This window comes from Lacerta agilis, chromosome 4, assembly GCF_009819535.1.
Source record: "Lacerta agilis isolate rLacAgi1 chromosome 4, rLacAgi1.pri, whole genome shotgun sequence".
NCBI classification, from domain to species: domain Eukaryota; kingdom Metazoa; phylum Chordata; class Lepidosauria; order Squamata; family Lacertidae; genus Lacerta; species Lacerta agilis.
This window is the reverse complement of record NC_046315.1, coordinates 65,308,015-65,334,441: the sequence shown is the minus strand read 5'-3', so window position 1 is coordinate 65,334,441 and position 26,427 is coordinate 65,308,015. Positions and strand designations below refer to the sequence as shown.

General features: G+C 40.1%; 1 protein-coding gene across 3 annotated transcripts in view; it reads left to right on the top strand.

The window, feature by feature from the left end:
- Window positions 1-26,427, top strand: part of FRMPD4 (FERM and PDZ domain containing 4) — a 272,525-nt gene that overhangs the window by 136,446 nt on the left and 109,652 nt on the right. Inside the window, exon 1 of one of the 3 annotated variants that reach the window (XM_033147409.1) lies at window positions 26,108-26,337. The exons of the other annotated variants lie outside the window; for them this stretch is intronic. The gene's annotated coding sequence lies outside the window, so the exon portion shown is untranslated. Of the gene's footprint in view, window positions 1-26,107; window positions 26,338-26,427 lie in introns of those variants that run through there. 3 annotated transcript variants of the gene reach the window in all.

The following is a 26,427-nucleotide window of genomic DNA, read 5'->3' as shown; positions in this document are numbered from 1 at the left end:
GAGATCTATGCAGAACATCAAATGTGGCATATACTCATATCTAGGATGAGTCATGGATTAAATTATCTGCTGACACTGAAAGAAACAAAAATGGAAAGTAATTGGGCACTTAACATGCTGTACTAAAAGACTTTTTTGCAAGACAGAAAATGGATATAAACACAGGTTCGTTTATTTGTTTTGGAGGGCCAGAAAAGGGTCATTTGCCTTTGATAGGATTTTGATATCAATGAAAATTATGCTCTCATTTCTTTAAATATATATTTGAATCTTTTTAAGTGACTTTTATTTACTTTCCAGTATAGCTATTTCCCTAGTTAACTCATTTTGAATGCTGCGTGTCTGGAATTTAGTCCACTTCATTTGGAAGATATTTGTCATGTAATTTAGCATCACAACATAAATACTATAAAACCCATTATCTGGTAGGAGGAAATGTATCAGCATATAAGACCTGCAACAATCCTGAATGAGATATTTTTGCATTAGAACTTCAAACATAACCCTGTGTGAAGTCTACAGAGAATGTGTAATGGAAAATTAATTAATTACAATGAATTCAGTGGGATGAATGTGACTTTATTTCTTTAGGCTATGTCCCCAAATATGTGAAATTTAAGTCATGTGAAAGCAGGTTGTAGAAGAAACAATATTCTTTTTACTTGCTAATGCAATGCAGTGGAGTCTGTTATTCAATAGCATCCAGCTTTGTACTCTTCTGGTGTAACTTCCAAGATGGTAAGATGCATTATTGAATTGTACCAATAATCATTGAGACTACTTCATGGCAAGTAGCTTAAGGGATGCTACCCCAAAACATGTTTATTTCCTGTATTATTGCAAACCACAAGTGACTCTGGTTGTTGATAGCTAATAATAATAATAATAATAATAATAATAATAATAATAATAATAACAACAACAACAACCTTCTACACAATTATCTCGAGGCAATGTACAGTTAAAACAGCAAAAAAGTTAAAATTCAAATGAAAACAATACAAAATAGACACTCATGGCAAAGTCCCATTTACCCAGCTGGGGAAGCCTTCTCGAGCAAAAACATCTTCAATTGTTTCAGGGAGTTTAGAGTGAGCATCTGCCATATCTCAACAGGAATGCTCTTCCACAGAACAGGGGCAGCCACAGTGAAAGCCCTGCTCTGAGTTATTTGAGTTGAATCCTTCACTGCTTTTTCCACCTATGCAACAGACTTCTACTTGCACACTGGAATTTCCCCCTCCTCACCTCTCTCCTGTAGCCCTTCCCCCATGCACCATCCACATCTGCACCAGAGAGTTTGGGGAACCTCTGGAGCAGTTTGGGGGGCATAAGAGAAGGGGGGAGTCCCATTTACAAGCAGAACTCCATTTGTGCAGCATTGGATACAACCCTGTTTTATTCCGAATAGGCACTGAAATTTCTGTTTTACAGATTTACCTCTAGGATGTCACTTTGAAAATATATTCCATGAAAAGGTTTAACGTAGATAAAAAGCTAAAGGCAAAGCTCAATTTAAATATCATTTTTCTTCATTCATCAGGAAAGATATGTAGTTAAAATATTAAGATGCACAGTATTCATAATTAGCATTTTGAATTATGCATACAGTGTGATTGCCATATGTGTTTGATGCCTGGCTCCAATGTGTATATTTAAAACTACATTGTAACTTGTTGTCACATAAGTTACTGCTTGCTTCAGGGTGCATATTTAGCATATCCATTCTTACTATGCTAATTTTTTTTTTTTTACTGTAATCAATTTGCATTGTTTATCCATTTAAAAATCATTAAGCCAGCATCTGCCAGATTCTTCACTGAATTCTTGCAGATGTATGCAAAGGCATATCACTCAGCCACATCGTTGAAAAGCACAGTTTCTAACAAGAAATATAAATAGCAATGCAGAAGTTATTTCTTATGTTATTTTTAAAGATGAAACGTGTGGATAAAGCACATTCAGCTGCATACAGGTTGGCCAACAATCAAAACATCCAAATGTGTCTTATTATGAGCCACTGGTTGAGGTTTAGTTCTGCTAGTGTTGTTGGCAAATTTGAATACAAATAATTACCCATGGAGAACATTCTGTGTGTGTGTGTGTGTGTGTGTGTGTGTGTGTGTGTGAGAGAGAGAGAGAGAGAGAGAGAGAGAGAGAAGGAAGGAAGGAAGGAAGGAAAGAAAGAGAACGCACCCTACTAACACATAGTGATTAAACCATAGAAAGTAAGGTGGCTAAATGGATAATAAGTATCACACTCCTTAAAAAATGGATTGATTAAAGTGAACTAGCTCATAATAAGTTTGCAAATGTTACCAGATGATTTAGGTAGGTTAAATCCCAAGCAAACTGTGCATAGTTCCACAATAATTTCCTCAGATTGAGCAAGAGAATGAGCAATAAGACAGAGCATATTTAAGTACAAAGTGCCAAAACTTTTCTGCTCTATTGAAATAGAGCACAAATATTTTCTTTGGGTTTGAACTCGGAATTTCATATGTTGGTAAATTTCTGACCTACTGAAAATGGGTCAGGATTTATATTCGTTTTATATGCATTGTATACAGTATTACGCTACTTTCAGCACAGTCTATTTGGGCTTTTCTATAGAATAACTCAGTGGCTTTCACTTTTTAGCTGTTCCTGATAGTTCTCCATATGTATATATGTATATTTGGTCTGAACTTTCTAATTTATTCCTCTTGGCTAAAAATGTATACCTACCTACCTACCTACCTACCTCTCATCTTGAAATGTCTTTATTTGTGTTTAAACTTTACTATAGATATTTCATTAGTTTAGTTGACTCATTAGCTTCTACATGCTTGTTGTCAAACTCTACACCAAGCATAGACAAACTCGGCCCTCCAGATGTTTTAGGACTACAACTCACATCATCCCCGACCACTGGTCCTGTTAGCTAGGGATGGTGGGAGTTTTAGTCCCAAAACATCTGGAGGGCTGAGTTTGCCTATGCCTGCTCTACCCTAACGTTGACATCATGGAGCATTTCTGTCGTCACTGCCAAAATGATGAGTTGTATAGATATTGATGTTCCCCAAGAAGTTGGTTTTAAAGTTTGAAATATATTTTTAAGCACCCCTGGCAGCGTTCATACAGATGCAGAGCCTGTTCTGATATACATAAAGCAACAGAAATGTTTCTCCCCCATCCCCGGAGTAAACAATCTGAGCTGAGTAATGCAGAAATACACACACACACACACACACACACACACACACACACCACATATCGTTTAACGCTTGTGTCATGGTTGACACTACTGTGTGCAATATATCCAGTCTCTGGAGGAAACAGCTGTCATTTTGAGTACGGTAAGAACAGTGTTCCCAAGACATGTGTGTGACAGCAAAGAGCAAAATACTTGACCTGTGACACAACTACTAGCATCACCAATGATGCTTCAGATAAGAATATATTCAGAGTTATAGCAATGAGAATCAGTGTCAGAGCTTCAACAACATATACAGCTCATCACTGTCTAAACAATATGCATGCCTTTTAGAAGAGCTAGTTATATGCCCAACCTGATATGTAAAAATGGTTGTTGTTGTTCAGTCGTTCAGTTGTGTCCGATGCTTCGTGACCCCGTGGACCAGGGCATGCCAGGCACGCCTATCTTTCACTGCTTTCCACAGTTTGGCCAAACTCATGCTAGTAGCTTCAAGAACACTGTCCAACCATCTCATCCTCTGTCATCCCCTTCTCCTTGTGCCCTCAATCTTTCCCAGCATTAGGGTCTTTTCCAGGGAGTCTTCTCTTCTCATGAGGTGGCCAAAGTACTGGAGCCTCAACTTCAGGATCTGTCCTTCCAGTGAACACTCAAGGCTGATTTCTTTAAGAATGGATAGGTTTGATCTTCTTGCAGTCCATGGGACTCTCAAGAGTCTCCTCCAGCACCATAATTCAAAAGCATCAATTGTTCAGCGATCAGCCTTCTTTATAGTCCAGCTCTCACTTCCATACCATCACTACTGGGAAAACCATAGCTTTAACTATATGGACCTTTGTCGGCAAGGTGTAAAAAATGGTACTTGCTCCAAAATATTTGATTTTTTTAAAACAAACCACCACTACCAACAACAACCATTTTAATAAGAGGTTGTCCTGAACACACCCAGCCCACAGAGAACAAAGGGTAGAAATTTATTTTTTATTGGCAAAGCACTCAATTACAGCATTTTTCAAGGTACACAGGATATACACACCTCTCCTGCTACATAGCTAGCTTCTTGTCCTTAGAGACAGCAGAGGAGGGGATATAGGAGATTCTAATGGCCCAGCTCTCCCAGGGACTATCTCTTTCTCCCCTTTAGTTCCTTCCTGCCACTCCCCCCTCCCCCCGTTTCATGACAGCCCTGACTCTTCCTCTTCCCTTAGCCCCAATTTCTGCCATGTGGGTGACACATAACCCCACATTGTTCGTACCTGGCATCAGCTATACCAGGGGACAGCAAACTTTCAGCAGGGGGCTGTTCCACTGTCCCTCAGACCTTGTGGGGGGCTGGACTATATTTTGAAAGGGGAAAAAAATGAACGAATTCCTATGCCCCACAAATAACCCAGAGATGCATTTTAAATAAAAGGACACATTCTACTCATGTAAAAACATGCTGCTTCCCAGACTGTCCACGGGCCGGATTTGGAAGGCGATTGGGCTGGATCTGGCCCCTGGGCTTTAGTTTGCCTACCCATGAGCTATACTATAGCTCATGTTTGCTTTTCAATTTCTCTTTGTATAAAATTCCAAGAAACCAAGACCTGGGCTTCCTACTATTTGCAAAGTAAACTGTGAGTCATCCTTCAAAAAAAAACCAATATAGTTATTATGATTGACAGTTTTCATGGAACAAGTTATGTTCAAAGTACCTCATTAAAAAGGAGAATCTCTTTTATATATGAGAGGATGACAGTTTTCCATTGCATGACATACCCAACAAAACACTATTTAAATAAGTTGGCTATTAAAACTAATACCTTACATTAAATGTTGTGTCTCATATAATGGGAAACAGCAATTTCTTATTTTTATTAGGGGGAAAAAAACATTTCAGAGGCTTTATTCAATCCACACTCAAAGGAGCCTGGACTGTTTTACCAAAAATATGCACAGGAGCATATCTTTTAAAGAAGAATCTTCTATAAACATGCTCATCACAGTCCAGGGATTTGCTGCAGATGTGGGAGCTCAGGTGGAAGTGATCCTTGGATCCCTCAATTCATGTACTTTTGAGGGAGAAGATTCATGTAAGCATTTGTTTTGGATCGGCAGATCTCCTCGACTCATGAAACAATGACAAGTACCTATACAGTCAGTAAATTATAATAATGTGGAGGTACATAAAAAGTATCAAAGGTTTGAATTGTTTTGAAGAATGAATATTTTCCAAGGAAGGAAACATGCAAGGAAACATCAATTTACGTGATGCAATCACTTTTGACATGTCTAATAATAATAATAATCATATGAATAACAGAGGCCTTAGGCAGCATTTGTATATAGGCAGTATAAAGAAAAGGTAGGCTGTGGAAATAGAGATGCAGTAGCGGAAAACACAGGAAAGTAGGCTAATACGTTCAGTGGTGCATGTTGAAACTGGAACTACTTTCTGCTTTACTGGAGCATAGTGCTCCATTTGTTGATAAAGCACTCTAATGGAGCACAAAATCTATGCAGTGCATAATTTGGGCTAAATGGTTTTGTTACGTAGCCCATAATAATGGAGCTATGATGACCTTCCATCGGAGAGCTCCTTCCAGCAATGTTTGAATAATTTTATTTGTTTATTTTTGTTCTGGTATGTTTTAACATCCCCTCATTGGAGCCACCCACATGGGGGTGTGTTTCTGCAGTCCTTCCTTCCATTAAAAAATAATAATGAAATAATAGCATCCTCCTTATACACATCGCCACCGCCCACTCTTGGTAAGCATGTTTCTAAGCATAGAGGAATTCCCTTAGGCTACTGACATAAATGCATAATAGTGAGAATCCTCAGACGTTTCCTACTGGAACAAGTTGCTGAAATGCTTTTTTAAATTAATCATCAAAAGAGAAAGCTGCCACTAGAGAAATGACTGTGAAAAGTTGCTTGGTACCGATTATTATTATTTATTAAATTTGTGTGCCGTCTTCCATCCAGAGATCCCAGGGTGGTTCATGACATAAAAATACAAAATGAAAATATGAATAGCAGAGTTTCTGCTGCTTTTCTGCTTGAACTGAATGACTCCGCAGAAAACTTCAGGGTGCTTTTCTGCATGCGCCTTTCCTTTTCTTAAAAAAAAGATAGCGATAGAGAACTGAAGTCTAATATCACTAACACCAAGAGCATTGCTTACAAAAAAGCACAGAAACGCTTCAGTGGATTTCTTTATTATTATTATTATTATTATTATTATTATTAAATTAAATAGGTTTTTTTTGTTTACAAAAGTACATGCATTGTCTCTTTTCTCAGGTTGTAAAGTATTTTCCATATATCGGTTACATATGTGAGACTGTAGGTGTTGTATACAAAACAAGGTTGGGGAAGGAGAAAAGAGTTTTGTTTGTGTATGGTCACTTACCGTAGGAGAGAACGAGAAATTACATGGTCCCATCTTGCCTCCAGTATAATGTGTGGCGAGGGAACATTTGCAGATGAGCTGCAAAATTATCCCCCCGTTTCTTGAGGAGGAAACAGTACACAAACTGTGGACATGCATTTTAACCTCACACCTTATTGCTGGTCAGAAAGACTTGTATGCTCTATCAACAGGTGAGCAGGGAGTACTTAGGTAAGGTTCCTTTTCCTAATTTCAGGTGCTTCTCCATCCTCCCACTGCAGACCCTTACAACAAAGCACACATATCTCAGGTGATCGCGCGTGCACACACCCCTTGAAAAAATGCTATGGAGAGGATTTGGGGGGCTGCAGCAGGGGAGAAGGGGAAGCGAGGAAGAGAGAGATCAGTTGTGCAAGTTGCCTTCTGTTGTGAATTTGAATATAACCCATTATATTGTTTGCACAGAATGACTAATCTATAGCACCTCTCCCATTTTTGGTGTCCCCGGGGAGTATTTTGTCTTCTGAAGAACTGATTGCTCATTGGAATGGTGATGAGAAATACGAACTGTGTTCAAGTTTACCTGACTTTCCCTTGGATTACTGGAAAACCTCGGGCTTTTCACCATGAAAGCATGGGTTTATACGTCCCAGGCACTGGAATTTTTCTAATTGCCCAAACGTTTTGATCTTTTTTCCTGCTCTCTGAGTGCCCTGCACCTGCACTCATTACAGGGGGAAATGGGCTCCTGTCAGTTAAATATAGAACAAGCTATTTTAAATGCAGCCAGTCTTCACTGGTGTTTCTTGAACCTAGGAAGTGCTCCTGATTCCAGGAAAACAAGTGGGGCCAGCCAACTGAGCTGTAGGGGTTGGTTTAGTGACAACTAAGGAACTGAATTGGATATTTAGTGTGCGTTCACATACAAGCAGAATCCTGCTAGTCTTGTTGACAAATGTTCTTGCTGATGGAATCAATCAGTATGTCAAAACTTTTCATGTTTCGTCTAAGACAAGAACACCTAGTTCTTCTGCTTTAATCCTAAGAACACTTATTTGCAAACACTTAAATCAATGGGACTTTCCAACTAAGCATGTTGACAAATGCGGTATTGATCTTAAAAAAATAAAAATGGAACACAGTGCCTGCTGAAGTTAGACAGGCTTTAGCATTGTACACATTTCACCAGATGCTAAAAACGTTTTGAAAAATTAATCCAAGTTTTCACTGAAGGGTGAATTTATTATTTATTTGAGAACCGTTGAACTGAGAACTGTTGAACTGTACTATTTTTGTAACTTGTTTTGCTTTATACTATCCTATGCCTCTCTGGTATTTTAGAATGTTAAGCAGTTTATAAATATTCCAAATAAAACAAATATTTCAAATATAATTTTTAAAAAGCAAATTAAGCACTGTTCTACCCTCCAATCATACTTCCTAGTGTACACCCTTGATCAGTAGGTTTCATGCTTCCAAGGAATCTCCACACATCCTCCAAGGAACCACTGTGTATTGCTTGAAAAATCAGCCTACAGGATATTATTTAAATATTGCAATTTGTGGATTTGGCTATACCAAAAAAAAAAGAAACTAGTGATGGCGGAGGCCTAGGTCCATGGCCTGATCCTCCTCCTAAAAGTAGGAGGCTACTGTAGTTTCTCTCTCCTGCTTAATTTGTAATATATGCACTGTCAAAATGTTTAGTGCAGGGGGCCAGGATAAAATGTGAAAAATAGTTAATACCATAGAGATGTGATATAGGATAGCCACATGTCCTACTTTATGGAGACCAGCACTCTACTTATAGGAGTCACCTCTTGGAAGCCCAGTCCAAGTCTGGTTTAAAGATAAAGAACCATAAGAAAGTGGAGCAGAGGCCTGGATATTGTCCATTAGCAATAAGCACATGGAAAGCCGACCGAGCAGGCACAGAGGTCACCTAGTCACAGTTGTCCCTACTATGATAGTATGTAAAATATTTCTGTTTAAATTATAGCAATTATTTCTAAATCTGCATTTGTATGAATTAGGATATGCAATTTTTGTGCGATTGCATTTTTTCTCCTTTTTGGCAGTGCATGATTGGCAACTAGCTTCATCACACACACACACACACACACACACACCCCGCCCCTTGTAACTTTCCCACCATAACTCTTGCTCTTCATATGTCCTCAGGCCAAGTTTTCCAAGTTTCTCTGACTTCCCTCAGACTAGAGGAAACCCTCAGGACAGGCTTTCATATCTGAAGTCTGTCTTTCTGAGTGTTGAGCAGTAAATTGCTACTTAACAGCCCAAATGTTTTATTCTTTTTGCTTTGAGTGCCCTGCAGTTGGCTAGTATAGAATATGGAAGGTGATGTGATGGTATAGGTCTGTTTCCACCATTGTAATGGAACTCTATCAGTTAAATAATATTAACTGCTTAATTACCAGTCTATTAAAATTTGCATATAAGTAAAAACTCAGTTTAGGTGCCTTGTTTGAGATGCTGAATGAGATGCTGTTTAATACACAAAAGCCACTATTCATTTCCAAAGTGCTGCCTTTGATGTTCTTCTTCTGAAGTTACAATAACAAAACCATCAAAATAAATGTGCCTTTATATATTGGCACTACCACATAAAAACTGCCCCCCATTGTAATCAACAACATGCTACTTCATTACAACTAGATTTGATTAAACCAAAAGCTCATGACTGCAATGATTTAAGGACCACCTCTTCCCATATGAACCAACCTGGACCCTGCAATTATTATCCGAGGCTCTTCTTCGTGTGTCCCTTCCACAAGATGTCTGCAGGATGGCAACACGAGAGCAGGCCTTTTCTGCAATGGCTACCTGCTTGTGGACTGCTCTCCCTGGAAGGCTTGCCTGGTTCCTTCATTACATATATTTAAGTGCCGGGTGAAAACATCCCCCTCCTCCCATGCCTTTGACTGGTTAAACAATCTATGGCCTTTAAAATGTGTCTGTGGGGGCAGGGTGTTGTTGTTGTTTTATATATTATGCGTTTTTATGTTGTAAATCACACTGTGATATTCAGATGAAGGGCAGCATATAAAATTTATAAAAATTAATAATAATATATCTTGCATCTCTAATGCAAAATCACAACCTAGAAATGTGTGGCAAAATAATAATGATGCTAAGTAATATATTTAAAAGTTAGGTACTTTCATGAACAGAAAAATGTGGTTGTTTCTCCCTTATACTGCAATGCCTTTATTATTTGAACTGACCCTCCCTTAATATTCAGCAGAAGAAATAATCAAGGTTACTAAAATTAAAATTAAAATCTGTGCCCTCATCTTCCTTCTTAAAGAGCACTGATATTACCCCAAAACAACTGTGGAAAAGCTATATTCTTGATTTTAAATCATGTTGTGCTAAATGTCTAAAAGCAAAGTTTCAATAAGAACTATAGGGAAGTTGGGTTAGTCTGCCACAGTGGCACAAGACCAGACCCTGGGCAATTGGGAAACAAGGGACAGATTTAACTAATGACTCTGACTAATGGAAATATACTTAAGGACTTCCACTAGCACAGCAGAGCTTCCCCCCTCACCCATCATTTAACTCCATATCCCTCCAATTGGCTTGGGGCAAGGGCTAGGAGAATGCCCAAAACACTGTACAGGGGGGAAAGGGATTGTTCTGTTTGGCAAGCTGAAATGATTGTACTGATGGAGCAATGGCCATGGCACTCATTTGAATTCCTCCCATGGAGACCCTCTTATATGCTGCTAAATCAGGATATCTTTGCTGTTTTCAAAGCTCTTCCCTATACAGTTGGCTCACCAAATCTAGTTGTGTTCCACACAAATTTATACAGATGCTGCAGCAATCATTCACTGTGTCATAGACATAGGGAAACAATTTTTCAGCCACTTCATAATTAAAGTTGACTGCTAAGTACCAAGAAGAAGAATGAGAAAACTTATGGGCAATTTGTTGAAGAATATCCAAGATTCTTCTAAAAAAGATTTGCTTAAGAATTTATAAAGCTCCGGCACGCGATGCCTCAATGTGTTGGAGTCATGAATCTTGATGCAATTTCCTGCTGAATCTATTTAAAGGATGTATATTTCTGAGGTTGTCAAATAAATCAAATATTGTGACACCTATAAATCACTCTTAGGAAGTGTGGATACCAAAAATACCTAATCTGAATTCCCAGCTAATTAATTTCCTATATGCATTTGAGAACACAAAAGAGAAAATTAGCTTGATTTGATTTGCACCAGTAATGGGCATAAAGTTGCTTCAACAAGTTTCTACTGAAGTCCTAATGCGTGGAGAATTGTTAATCAAGGGTGCCATCTCTTATCAAGTGGAAAGTCGGTATAGCTATCCTAAGTCTTTCCGCACGTGATACAATGCTGCATTGCACATCAACTGACAAATTGTATCCTGTGATCCAAACCAAGAAGGTCATAGACTTCATCATGCAGAAGATCTGCAGCAGAATGTTGTTGTTTAAGTGCTTCTTTGGTTCAAATCAGCCACATCATTTCCTTAGTCTACTCGTCACCTCATTAATAGCAAATTTAATGTCTACTTAGACTGTAATAGAAAGGAAATTACCGTGAAGATTTACTTATCAGCTAGTGATGTAGGCAACTATATAGCTGATGCCCATTGACTTATTAGCCTTGCATTTTGTTTATTCATGAGCAATAGACAAATGTGTTTGCTTGACCTATGACTCTCCATGAGCTTGGGGTAAGTGACATTTCCACGTCACCCCACAGGCTGCTCTGTGACGTATAAATACATGCAAATTTTCAGTGCTCAGATTGATAAATATTTTATATTTGCCATGAGACACTTGAAAGCTTAACTTGATTGCTATGTTGGATAAATATGATATGATTTAGAACACTTTACAAGACTTCTAGTCACTTAGGTGAAAACATTTCTTATAGCTGGGTAAAATATATGATGACAAGCCTGTATAATAGAGGCATACTAGATTTATAAGCCCTTGGAAAACCCTGGTAACATTTTTCAATGTTTAAATGATTTATTAGTAAATAAAATTAATGGGTAGGAAATTATTTTCCTTTTACATGTTTTGTTTGCCGAAGGCTTTTGGCTAACATATTGGTTCAGCCTGTTTTGTGATAAGGGCTTCACTCAGTTGTAAAACATAACTTCATAGCTGTCAATCAGACACATTTGCCTTTTATTTTACAGCTGCTTTGGGTTCACGCCCCTGATTCTTCCATGCTAAGTAATGAATGTGATTTTGTTAAGAACAGAGTAATTGGAAATATGTGACTTGCACAATCCAGGGGTTAAAAATCATGCAAGGAACCTCCCAAGGGTACAGCAGGCTCCCTGCTTCAGACCTTCGCCCCAACAGGTCCTCACACACTTATTTACACACAAGTAAAGACAGCATGTGGACAGGGATTTAGTGGAGTTTGATTTGTGGTCATAGAATCATAGAATTGTAGAGTTGCAGGAATCATAACTAGATCATACCTGACAAATGGCCATCCAACCTCTGCTTAAAAAACCTCCAAGCAAGGAGAGTCCTTCACCTCTCATGGGAATCTGTTCCACTGTCAAACAGCTCTTAATGTCAGAAAGTTATTCCTGAAGTTTAGTCGGAATCTCCTTTCTTGCAACTTGAATCTGGAGTTGGAGAAAACAAGCTTGTGTCATCCCTTTAGAAATATTATTTTTCTTGGAAATTTTGCAAAAGGGTTTGTTATCATTGCTAAGATAGTTTTGTTATGAATAAAAAAATGGGATGGTGTCTGGTAATATGTGTTGCACTGGTTAATCAAAATTGTAATCCAAATCTTCTCCATTACATTGTATATCATACTAATGACAAATACCCATATCCTCTCTCTGGGAGTATTGATACAATACAGTTAGTTGCAGTCTAGGTCTCTTGCCCTGATGAATAAAGTTTGCAATCATTTTTTGCCGTTAGCCCTTCAGATTTTTGAAAATGGTTATCCTATCTCCTCTTAGTCTCCTCTTCACCAGACTAAACATACTCAGTTCCCTCAACCTTTCCCCATAAGGCTTGGTTTCCAGACCCTTGATCATCTTGGTCACCCTCCTCTGAACACATCCCAACTTGTCATTATCCTTCTTAAACTGTGGTGCCCAGAACTAGACACAGTACCTCAGGTGTGGTCTCACCAAGGCAGACTAGAGAGGGTCTATTACTTCCCTAAATCAGGACTTTATACTTCTGTTGATGCAGCCTAGAATAGCATTAGCTTTTTTGCTGCTGCATCACACTGTTGACTCATGTTAAGCTTGTGGTATACTAAGACCCCTAGATCCTTTTCACACTTACTACTGGCAAGCCAGGTGTCCCCCATCTTATATTGGTGCAGAGATTTATCTTCCTACCTAAGTACAGAATGTTACATTCATCTTTATTGAAATTCATTTTGTTGGTTTTGGCACAGTTCTCCAATCTGCTAAGGTCATCTTGATTCCCAGTTCTGTTTTCAATAGCATTGGACACCCCTCCTAGCTTGGTGTCGTCTGCAAATTTGATGATCATCCGCTCAATACTTTCATGGTGCTGGGTTCCACAATAGTGTGCAACCTCTCAAGAGGGTTTTGAGAGATACATGGAGGTGGTGAGGTGCGAAACAAACATTTTATGATTAAAAAAAAATGTGGTGCAAGGAGTTAAAATTCCATTATAAGGTTTATTACTAAAACATTCTTATAATAACTATATTGTGGTTCATTTTCATTACTCAATTAATTTTCATATCTGGGAAAGCTGAACAAATCTTGGCAGCATTTCATGTTTCAATCCACTTCCTTGCTTGGCTCCTAGGCAGCCATTTTATTTGCCAAGTTGCAGCTTCCTTCCTTGGCTCAGTTAAAAGAAAGCCCCGAGGGAAGAAATCATGTTGCGTCCTCCTTCTTCATAATGCAGTGTAGCCGATGCATCCTCAATGCCTGCTTTGGCTGCTTTTTAACCTGCTACCAAATGACCACGCAGGGCCTTGTTTAGACTAAAATGACTTGTATTATTCATTGTACAAGATACAACTTCAGAAAATGAGGAAGTATATGAATATTTATGGTATGTTAAAATAAAAGCCTATTGTGCTGCAGTTAAAAGAAGCAGCTTGGCTGGTTATTATCAAGTCGAAGTAAATGGATTGCAGTATATATGTACACTGAGTGCTCACTGGAAGGACAGATCCTGAAGTTGAGGCTCCAGTACTTTGGCCACCTCATGAGAAGAGAAGACTCCCTAGAAAAGACCCTGGTGTTGGGAAAGATGGACAGTGTTCTTGAAGCGACTGACATGAGTTTGGCCAAACTGTGGTAGGCAGTGAAAGATAGGCGTGGCTGGCGTGCTCTGGTCCATGGGGTCACGAAGAGTCGGACACAACTGAAAGACTGAACAACAACAACCTTGGTTTATGAACTTAATCTGTTCCAGAAGTCCGTTCTTAAACCAAAATTGATCTTAAACTGAGGCACGCTATCCCTAATGAGGCTTCCTGCCACCGGTGCCCTTACACCGTTCGGCTTCCATTCTTAGACCGAGGTAAAGTTCGCAAACAGGACACTACTTCTAGTTTTGCAGAGTTCACAAACCAAATCATTCTTAAAGCGGACTGTTCTTAAACTGAGGTACCACTGTATATGAAAGGGTCATGACCTTATGGTCTTTCAAAGCTATATTTAGTCAAAAATAATTTTGTTTTGATGTTCAGCATTATAGAGTTATACAGAGCTATTTTAATTGCACTTGTTTTCAGACATCTAAGTGTTAAATCAATGTATTGTTTTCTTTTGGCTCCCACCTCCCACCACTGTTATTGCAACAGTGTGTCAGCAACTTGCCTTTAAGGTTCATGCTGCCATAGCATCTGCTTGTATGGGCATGTCCAATTGGCTGTTTGCGAACCCAACTTGAACTTGTTACTGGCCAATAAAACAGCTCAAAGAGTAAACTCTCGGTCAGCATGCGTATGTGATAAGCCCTAGGGTGTCAAATCTGTGGTGATGGTTGCACTTACAGAGTATGGGCATTAAGTGTTTGGGTTCTGGGAATGATTGGCTGCTAGCGGAACATGAGCGCCAGATGGAATAACTCCATACTCAGATTGGTGTTTTTGAGGCAGGACTGCAGACTGTTAGGAAAATGAGACCCCCCCAACCCCAAATAGTAGGTGTGTTTCTAGTTCGGTGCATCCTATGTCCTCATGTCTTTGTGAAGCGCATGTCCTTCTATCTGAAAATGACAGCCAAGGGTGCTGGGCAGGGAAACACGTGATAGTAATGTGGGGTACTAGTAAACATGGGGTAAGATGAACTAAGCATTATTGAAATGGGAAAGTGAAAATTGTGACATGGGACTATTATTTTTTGTGGTTGTCCTGTGTACAAGAAGAAGAAACCAAATGGCAGAATAATCTATGCTCTTCATATAAATGCATAGAGCAGCCAAGTAGATTATTACAATCACCTTTTACCTCCTAGTTCTGCACTCCCCACCTCTCTCTCACACACATAACCTTGGAGAGGCATCTTTTCCCTTCTACACACCATGCCCTCCAGGCAAGTGTGCAAACATCTTTGATAAACATTGGATCCTCTGCAGACTACAAAAAAGGAAACTAATGTCTGATAAGTTACAGCTTGTGCTAAATCTATCACCATAAGACTATAAGACTTTTTGGGCCAAACCACACAACATCTGACAGATAATCGACTCTTACAGATTGCCTGGTGATCAAGAGTAGGTATCTTAAATCAAGTGAAGAGTATAGAAAGTCATTGTACTTGAAAGATTTCAGGATTGAACTGTGTTGGAATGTGAACTGTACCTAGTTCAGAAATATAAGCCCCAAAGCTCTCGAACTTTTGTCTAGCTTGTTATGGGATTCAGTGTCACTTGCCAACCAGCACCCCTTCTGAAAACACACATCTGTGTGAAGTTGTGGTGAGTGTGATGGGCAGAGATAATTCATTGAAGTCTTTTAGGCTTGGATACTCACCAGTGTGGCGGGTGGCGCTGTGGGTTAAACCACAGAGCCTAGGGCTTGCTGATCAGAAGGTCGGCGGTTCGAATCCCTGCGACAGGGTGAGCTCCCGTTGCTTGGTCCCTGCTCCTGGCTACCTAGAAGTTCGAAAGCACATCAAAGTGCAAGTAGAAAAATAGGTACCACTCCAGCAGGAAGGTAAACGGCGTTTCCGTGCGCTGCTCTGGTTCGCCAGAAGCGGCTTAGTCATGCTGGCCACATGACCCAGAAGCTGTACGCCGGCTCCCTCGGCCAGTAACGCAAGATGAGCGCCGCAACCCCAGAGTCTGACATGACTGGACCTAATGGTCAGGGGTCCCTTTACCCTTTACCTTACTCACCAGTGTGGTCAAGGGAATCATTTCTTGCTGTGGTGCATTGGGACAAGGTGTGCAACTCCTGGCTTATTGTGCAGGCAGAGATTGAAACCTCTCTTTTCTAAAGTTAAATGGAAATGGGTATGCTATTCCTATAATTGCCCCTGCCCACGCATATGCACTTTGAAAGTAACTTTGCAATATCATGAAAGAGCTTTTATTTATGCAACACTTAAATATGGAAGAAACACAACATGTGCATAAAAGAAGTTGAAAACTCAGCCATCTGTTGTGAGCAGATGTAAGGTTTTGTGTTAAAAAATATTAATTTACCAGTGCTTGCTTTTTTTGATTGTGAAGCAAACAAGAAAGATCACCTGGAATGTCACAGCTAATAGTTTTCAAATAACATCTGTTGGATATTGTCTGTGGTGCATTTGTTTGTGTGGCAAACCTCTGTCCTGCAGAGAGTTGAGACCTACTTATATGATTAGAAAAAAAGAAAAGTCCACAGTGATTATGCTCTAAGCAATAATCATTGATTGGATGGATGGATGCTGGCCTCCCGACTTTTTCCATGATGTTGAAATGTGCTTACTTGAAGGCATGGTAACAAATGGACATTGATTATTATTTTTTAAAGTTCATTATAATTTCAAAATGTCTGTAAGAATTTAAATAGATAATAGCAAAATATTAATATTAGCATTGTGTCATTCCAGCTTTTTGGCAGAGAGTGGGAGGGGACATAATTGTTAAGGGTTAATAGCCAAGTCATTTTAGGAAATACAGTGTATTCATTTGAGGAATGTGCAAGTAGATTGAGTGATGGGAACATCAAATCAGATATCAAATCCAATGGAGCTGTGCAATAACGAATAGCAATCGGGTTGTTGGCTTGTTACAGAGGCAGTGTCCTTGCTGTGATCCAGAACTTAAAGAGAAGGTCCTAGTCAATCAGATTATGAATTAGACTTTTCCAAACATGCTTATGTGAATATACCTCTGGACAAAGACTGTTTCAGATATTTGATTCATAAGAAAGATGTGCTGGAACTGGCCAATTTAAATTTGAGCCTCATTGATCTTAATAGGGTAATAGAGTAGGGTAAAGTGATCTTATCTGAAGGACTTGGGAAAATGTATTAGCAGGCAGGTTGGCTTTCTGCTTACTAAGTCTTTTTGACCTAGCTGTTGCATTTCCCCCCAGTTGCTTAAGACTGGAGTAAAAACATCTGAATTCCGGAGAAAAAAAGCATGCAGCTTTTTTGCCTTTGTTGAAGCATAGATTTTCAACATGCAAGCTAAGGCAAACCATGGTTCCATCATAAAATGATTCCATAGTAGATGTTAAACGATACAACAGTAGCTTTAAAACCATAGGTTTAATTCTATATGTTTGGTATTAACAATGGCAGGAATAGGGAACTTCAGGTCCCCAAATAAGACCCTCAAATTCTTTTTCTCTGGGCCTCTGGCCCAAGCCATATCCTTTCCCCCAAGCCACACCTCTCACCAGCCCTTCTCTTTACCCTTCTTGAGTACCTTTGCCAGGCTGGAATTAACCTATTAACATACAGGTATGTTGCTTACTTGGGTGGAGAATGGAATGATATCTGTGAGTGGGTAGAAACCTCTGATTCTTGCATGGCTGAAATGAAACCTACAATAAAAAAGTAAAAGTCACGTCTGGCTATTTATGCCTCTGGCTGTATACCCCACAGGCATGAAACCCCTGAAATGTTTCCCATAATGTAATGTGACTCTTTAGCTGGTGTGTAATACATTTGCACCAAGCCAAAGATACTAAAGAACAGAATTTTTTAAAGGAATTTACCATTTTTGGTATGATAGCTTTTACTGTACTCAGTAAAAAGAAAATGCCTGCTCCCGAACACGAACCATTAGTTCATAACATTTTAGGCATCTGTTTACTCTATATTAGCTATCAATATGTTTCCAACAGAACCACGCAAATTTAACTTTTTGTATGTATTCACATTGTGTGCTTTGTTTAAGCTTTGAAAAACTAGCAATTTATTGTAGTCTTTAAAAAAAAGGAATTGCCTTTCTCATCCTAGGAAAAAAAATATTTAAAAAGAAATAAATTTCGCTTTTCTGACAAAAACAAAACACTTAACCTATAAGTAACATATAGGGCTCGGCTATATAGCTGCAAATACGTGTGTTTTAAGTGCAATATACAATGTGACACTAGACGGCGATGGTGAGCCTTATGGTAAATTCAATGTATTATTTTAAGCATTTTCTGTTATGATTAATCTAACTTACGTTGTGTTTGTTCTGTGTTGTAAGTATGTACCATGATTTAAGCATTTGAGGGAAGAAACAGTGTAAGAAGGAGGGGGAGGGAATACAGAAGTACCAGAGGAATTGGGTTAGCGATTAGGGAATGGTCTGTTTCAGAGTTAAGATTACTCTCTGCTTTAGAAAACTTTATTTGGGATATAGAGTGTGGCTCAGCTTCTTAGAGAGTGATATGCATGAGGAAAGACTAAACCTCCTCATAACTATACCAGCGCTAAAGAGCAAAGGAGGGTGCTGTTGGAAGTTTATCGGTATATATGGGGCTGAGGTTTTTATCCTGACTGCTGTCTGAAATCACAGAGCAACTAATAGAAGAAGACTAAAAGAGTCACTGGGCTGAGAAGTAGATCACTTTCAATGGACAATTCAGTGAGCTGACAATCATTTCTTCAATAGCAAGCTATCTGCAGAGAGAAGACAACAGGATATCTCAAGGTGACCTGTCTTGCTGCTAAACTATGAAAGATCCAGCTGAAATTCTAATTTTAAGGGCCTGGTTGCAGCCCCAGGCTGGACTGTCAATCAAATTCTAGATTGGCTGACCAGCTCTTCAAAGGTTAAGAGCACTAAAGCTTCTGATTTACCACCTGATTTGCTGCAGCTCACTTGCATGAAGCAGAGCATCCTCTGAGACAGCTGGAAGAAAGGAATCACTCTTTTCTTCTGCTGTTATTCTCCTTTTCATGCATAGAGCGAAATGCATGGATATAATTCACAGATACTTGGTGTGCAAACAGCACTGCAAATCACACAGTCAGAACAAATCCCTAGAATTTATGTGGGGGGAGGGGATTCTGGCAAGTGAAGAGAAGCCCCTTGCAGTTAAATCTGATCTTTGGGGTCCTTGAGGGTTACATAATGCATACAGATTGGCCCAGGCAACTTGGCTTCTATATTGAGTTTCTCTATACTCTTGGCCAAAGATGAGCATTAATAAAATCTTCCCATCTTGTTCCTGCTTGGCTTGCTCCCAAGACCCTCAGCTTTAAGAACCCAAAGCCTGTTAAACTAGAGAGCTTGGTGTACTTTGAACACTTAGGAGTAACTGAAACTATATTGGAGTAATGCATTGGCCATCTAAATTGATGGAGCTGCCAGAGCAGAGCTACTAATGTTAAAAGGGAATTCTTGTGGAAATAGCAGCCGCTTGTAATGGAAGACTTCTATTCTCCAAGGAAGAGAATAATCTTCTAATCAGGAAGTAGAAGACTCTGTGGTTTCCATAGAGTCCTAGCAATGCAGTTGCCCCAGTCCAGAGGAAACTGAGATGGTATGCATTGGGCCATGTTGTCCAAAAATGTCAAAAGGTTCCTGGCCTGGTAAAGTCTCAGCAGCTGTCCCCATGCCGTCATAGCCATCTATACATCAGATATGAGGGGGGACCTGAGGAATGTTACCTGTACTTTTCTTTTGTCAGTAAAGCCTACTTTTAGCACATAACCATTTCTCTCATTTGTGGGCTTAACTGCCAATCGAAAGGGAGGTGGGATGGATAGACCCAGGCCGTTCCTTCCCTCACTGATGAGCTTGTGGGATTGTTGCATAATATTTCAGCAGCACTATGGGGTTTTTCTTGCACCAGTCAATTTGGAAGATAAGCACAGGGTACAGGCAGTGGAAGAATTATTTTCCACACTACCCATTACCAATGTGTCTTGTAATTAGCAAAGTCTCTCTACTGAAAGGAGCACTATCCTGCTGTTGTATGTAGACTGGAGACGGGTCTCAATTTCCACCATGTTTGCTGTGGGAATTATGTGGATTATAGTTACCTAAGCAATATAAATATTTATTTATGCGACCACTGCTGCTCGAGTGTTTTTTGCCCAAAGATGGAAAGAAGAAAATGTTGACTAAAGAAGAATGGCAACAGAAGCTATTAGAATACTCAGAAATGGTGAAATTTACTGGAAGAATAAGAAACCAAGACTATAAACTTTTTAATATAGAATGGAAACCATTTATTGAAAATTTACAAAATTATTGTAAACAAATTAAGACAATAGCAGGATTAAAGTAAAAATATGCAGTAACAGAAAACATACTATCTGGGATAAAAAATAAATAGGGTTAACTTGGAAATGCAGTAAAAAGTAGTATAAATATAAGAAACCGCAGAAAGGGGAGGAAGAGAGTCAAAATATGATGTGTGGAATAATTTAAATCTATGTTTGTATTTGTTGTAAAAAGGAAAAGTGTGTGTGTTTGTGTGTGTGTGTGTGTGTGTGTATGTATGTTTGCTGTGGGGTTACTGCATATTAGCTGCAGATCTGTATTTAATTTCTTCCTTGCTTGATGTCTTACTCAATACAGATTTCAGTACATTGTTAAGCCTTTTAAAGTCCCTTTTCTTGCTTTACACCATGCCCAAGGTAATGAACTATGGCGGTGGGCAGGCTTTTATAAACTTTGGAGAGAAGCCATTGGAGGGAAGCAGTGGTACTAGAGCAACTGTATAAAGTAGATGCACACAACCCTCACCACATCCGGCTTCATACAGAATTCACATCCCTAATTATGGGAAGGCAACCTGGAAAGGATAAAATGATCTGAAAAGGAAAGGGAGAGGCATAGTGTACAAATTAAATGAAGGCTACGAAGAATTTGGAATATGTTCTATGGAATATGCTGTTACTGGAAACTTTAACTTGCATTTTAGAGGCATGTTCAATGCAGCATGGTATATGGGAAAGTTTGTATAAGAACTCTAAAGAAGTGTGCATATTATTATTATTATTAGTATTATTATTTTGTGGAAATAAAATAACTTTAATACAGAGACCAAATTGCAAACATGCGCTGGATTATGGAGAAAGCTAGAGAGTTCCAGAAAAACATCTACTTCTGCTTCATTGACTACGCAAAAGCATTTGACTGTGTCAACCACAGCAAACTATGGCAAGTTCTTAAAGAAATGGGAGTGCCGGATCACCTCATTTGTCTCCTGAGAAATCTCTACGTGGGACAAGAAGCTACAGTTAGAACTGGATATGGAACAACTGATTGGTTCAAAATTGGGAAAGGAGTACAACAAGGCTGTATATTGTCTCCCTGCTTATTTAACTTATATGCAGAATTCATCATGCGAAAGGCTGGACTGGATGAATCCCAAACCGGAATTAAGATTGCCGGAAAAAATATCAACAACCTCAGATATGCTGATGATACTACCTTGATGGCAGAAAGTGAGGAGGAATTAAAGAACCTTTTAATGAGGGTGAAAGAGGAGAGCGCAAAATATGGTCTGAAGCTCAACATAAAAAAACTAAGATCATGGCCACTGGTCCCATCACCTCCTGGCAAATAGAAGGGGAAGAAATGGAGGCAGTGAGAGATTTCACTTTCTTGGGTTCCATGATCACTGCAGATGGTGACAGCAGTCACGAAATTAGAAGACGCCTGCTTCTTGGGAGAAAAGCAATGACAAACCTAGACAGCATCTTAAAAAGCAAAGATATCACCTTGCCGACAAAGGTCCGTATAGTTAAAGCTATGGTTTTCCCAGTAGTAATGTACAGAAGTGAGAGCTGGACCATCAAGAAGGCTGATCGCCGAAGAATTGATGCTTTTGAATTATGGTGCTGGAGGAGACTCTTGAGAGTCCCATGGACTGCAAGAAGATCAAACCTATCCATTCTCAAAGAAATCAGCCCTGAGTACTCACTAGAAGGACAGATCCTGAAGTTGAGGCTCCAGTACTTTGGCCACCTCATGAGAGTAGAAGACTCCCTAGAAAAGACCCTGATGTTGGGAAAGATGGAGGGCACAAGGAGAAGGGGACGACAGAGGATGAGATGGTTGGACAGTGTTCTCGAAGCTACTAACATGAGTTTGGCCAAACTGCGAGAGGCAGTAATGGATAGGCGTGCCTGGCGTGCTCTGGTCCATGGGGTCACGAAGAGTCGGACACAACTGAACAACTGAACAACAACACAATACAGGCTCCTTTTCTCTTTAATAACTACTTATATTGTGCTGTCATTGATGTTCACCCTTGGACAATAGTTACTGTTTTATGACTTCGAGCCCTGTAAATAATATCAAAGAAAAGGACTGAGGCTTGGAAAGGAATAGAAGAAATGATCAGAGTACACGGATCAAGAAGTAGTTTGCAATCTGATAACTTGCATGTTTGGCATTAAACCACATGGAACTTAATCAGGCTTGTTTCTGAGTAGACATGGATACAAATTCATTCAGTTTTCAAAACTGCTGTGCTTTACATTTATTGCCAGGTCCCAGAATCATTTTTTAAAAAGAAAGAATGGAAGGTGGCAAAAAAGCTGATTATATTATATTTGGGTCAATTTGTTTAGGTGGATTAAGATCCTGTGCCACAATTAAATTTCATGAAAATGACTTATTTTTCTAAGATGCCCACATATTCAGTTTAAGCTGTAGCCTAAATATTGCTATAAACCAGCCGTCTCCAAGCTGGACTCTCCAGATGTTTTTGATCTGAAACCCCATTAGCCCCATGGTGGTTGGGATTGATTATCATCATCATCATCATCATCATCATCATCATCATCCATGGTGGTGTTTATTAATTGCCTTCCACAGATATCCTAAGTCAGTGTACCAAATACTATTAAAAACAGCATATAAAATAACATGATGATGAATTTTCAAACAAAACAAGGTGTAGACCCATGGCAGAGAAATAGTCATCCAACTGTGAATAGCTTGTTGGAACAAAAATGTCTCCAGTTGTTTCCTGTTGTATCTTGACAGGAATGCTGATAGAATCATATAATTGTAGAGTTGGAAGGGACCACAAGGGTCATCACCCTGCAATGTAAGACTCTTTTGCCCAATGTGGGGCTCAACCCCACGGCCCTGAGATTAATCTACCAACTGAGCTATCCCAGCAAATCCCAGCTATCCAAAACATCTTGAGGGCACCATCTTAAGGAAGGCTGCCGTAAGCATAAATTGTAGGGCTACAGTCCACTTTCTTGGAATAAAAAATAGGATTTCTCTTTCACTATAGTGGCAGGTGGATGCAATGATAATGAAGTATTCCCCTGAAACTTATCTTAAACACTTTGCCTGAAATCTCTCCCCTAACCAGAGTCAAAATCACATGTGTATATGGAACTTCCAAAGGTCGACATGTTTCCATATTTTTTATAGTGCCTGGGCCTGTTCTATATGTGCAGTATAATCTTTTCCTTCAGAGGAAGCAGTTTAGAAAACCTGAAGTCAGATAATAAAATAAGAAAAAATTATGTGCTTCAAATGTCAGACACTGTGCTGTGATTGTGCTAAAAAGGAATAAATGTTGCCTGCAGGCTTCTGGTCGATGAAAATAAGAGAGTTATCCTCAAGGTGTCCCTACAACTTGTGGAATTAGTCACCATTATATGCTGCTGCTGAATAAGGGTCTAGTTTAAAGGCAGCAATAAAATGTCTCAGTCAACAGGTTTTCCGTTATAGGGGAAGTGGGTATAAATAAATATTTCTTCAGGTAGAAAATACTGTGATTATGAAATGCTTCTAAGCAATCACCCTAACCTACATTTTCTCCTTCTCCAACAGGGGCTGGGAAAGTCCTCTGCAGTTCTCAATGTTTTCTGCAATGATAGATTTTAGCAACAATTAGATCTTCAGCACATTACATCGTCTTACACATGCATAGAATGGCACATCACAGGTGACCTTCCCAAATAGCTCCTCATAATTTTGCTAATTCTATTATACCCTACCCATCTGGATGGGTTGCCCCAGCCAGTCTGGGTGGCTTCCAACACATATAAAAACATCATCATCATCATCTATATCCCGCACATCTGGCTGGGTTTCCCCAGCCACTCTGGGCGGCTCCCAACCGAATATTAAAAACACAATAGAGCATTAAACATTAAAAAATTCCCTAAACAGGGCTGCCTTCATATGTCTTCTAAAAGTAAGATAGTTGCTTATTGCCTTGACACCCGCTGGAAGGGCGTTCCACAGGGCAGGCACCAGTACTGAGAAGGCCCTCTGCCTGGTTCCCTGTAACCTCACTTCTCGCAGTGAGGGAGCCACCAGAAGGCCCTTGTAGCTAGACCTCAGTGTCTGGGCTGAACGATGGGGGTGGAGATGCTCCTTTAGGTATACAGGACCGAGGCTGTTTAGGGTTTTAAAGGTCAGCACCAACACTTTGAATTGTGCTTGGAAATGCATTGGGAGCCAATGCAGATATCTCAGGACTGATGTTATATGGTCTTGGCGGCCACTCCCAGTCACCAGTCTAGCTGCCGCAGTCTGTATTAATTGCAGTTTCTGAGTCACCTTCAAAGGTAGCTCCATGTAGAGTGCATTGCAGTAGTCCAAGCGGAAGATAACTAGAGCAGGCACCACTCTGGTGAGACAGTCTGCGGGCAGGTAGGGTCTCAGCCTGTGTACCAGATGGAGCTGGTAGACAGCTGCCCTGGATACAGAATTAACCTGCACCTCCATGGACAGCTGTGAGTCCAGAATGACTCCCAGGCTGTGTACCTGGTCCTTCAGGGGTACAGTTACCGCATTCAGGACCAGGGAGTCCTCCATACCACACCGCCCCCTGTCCCCCAAGAACAATACTTCTGTCTTGTCAGGATTCAACCTCAATCCGTTAGCCGTCATCCATCCTCCAACTGCCTCCAGACACTCACACTGGACCTTCACCGCCTTCACTGGTTCTGATTTGAAAGAGAGGTAGATCTGGGTATCATCTGCATATTGATGAACACCCATCCCAAACTCCATGATGATCTCTCCCAGCGTCTTCATGTAGATGTTAAAAAGCATGGGGGAGAGGACGGAACCCTGAGGCACCCCACAAGTGAGAGTCCAGGGGTCTGAACACTCACCCCCCACCACCACTTTCTGGACATGGCCCAGGAGAAAGGAGCGGAACAACTGTATAACAGTGCCCCCAGCTCCCAGCCCCTCTAGATTAATTGAGGGAGTGGAGGGTGGGAGAAGCTCTGGATCCCGACTGCTGTTTCCCCAGGTAAGCTACGCCTTCTGTTGTGTGGGCTGGATGGTCCCTCTCCATACCTGGCCAATCCCCCTGGCAACGCCTCCCCCAGTCGGGAATGGACGCTGGCTGAGGTAGGCGGGGACCACAGGTATCCAGCCTGGGGAAGGCAACGCCAGCCCGAACTGGCAGGAGCCCCTCTGGGGGCTGTGCGTGACCACGCAAAGTTCGCTCCCCATTTAATGTGGGGAACAGTCATTACTAAAGCCAGTGGCACTTTACTTGTTTTTGCCTGAGATTATCCAGGTCCCCCCCACACACATTCTTGTGTTTAGCTCTAACATATATACACATAGTTCATATTACAACAGGTGATACCAGCTAAGTCAATGGGCTCCAGAAACGTAACATTGATTTCAATGGGTCTGCTCTGAACATGACTAAAATTTCCCAGTACCCTTCATAATTCACAGGATATTTCAGTGCCCTAAAAACACGCAGCAATGCATGTGTGTTTATGCACATTTCTTGTGAACGCTATTGCACCGCCTTTTGAAGATAGGTCACATTCACACCATACATTTAAAGCACATGCCTTCCCTCAAAAGTATCCTGGAAAATGTGGTTTGTTAAGGGTGCTGGGAATGGTAGTTGCTAGGTGTTTGCAGTGGACCTAGTTAACATATCTGATAGTGACATTTCTCTGCATCAGCAATGAATGACCAAGGAAGATAGAGACTACTTGCAGGGTACTATAGTATGTGCTAGTGAAGTGAAAAGAGAGCCTTGTAATGAAATCTCATTGAAGATGCAGAGAGTATGTTTCAGCATTAGGCATTCTCCTCATGTTTCACATAAATGCATCCTGGCCTCATGAGAGGATGAGCAGTGCATTTGCACTGGCTCATTCAAATTGAATGTTGGAAGGAGAAGCATCTTGAGCAAACAGGGAACAGTCTGTCTGCTTGTCTGTCTATTTATTTATTTATCTACTGGTTTATTGGGAGCAGGGAGGAAAGGTTAAAGCTGTCAGCTACTTACCCTGCTATTTTACTGGATGTTTATTTGCTGGTCTTTTTGCACGCTGAAGGCATTCTTCAAAGAATCGTTTGGCAAGATTACAGATTTCTGCATAGCCCAGGTCTGGATGAAATTTAACCAATAACTGCTTTACAAAGTTGCATTCGTCACAACGTCACCTGTTGTAGCATTCTATGGAGTGGATAGTGTT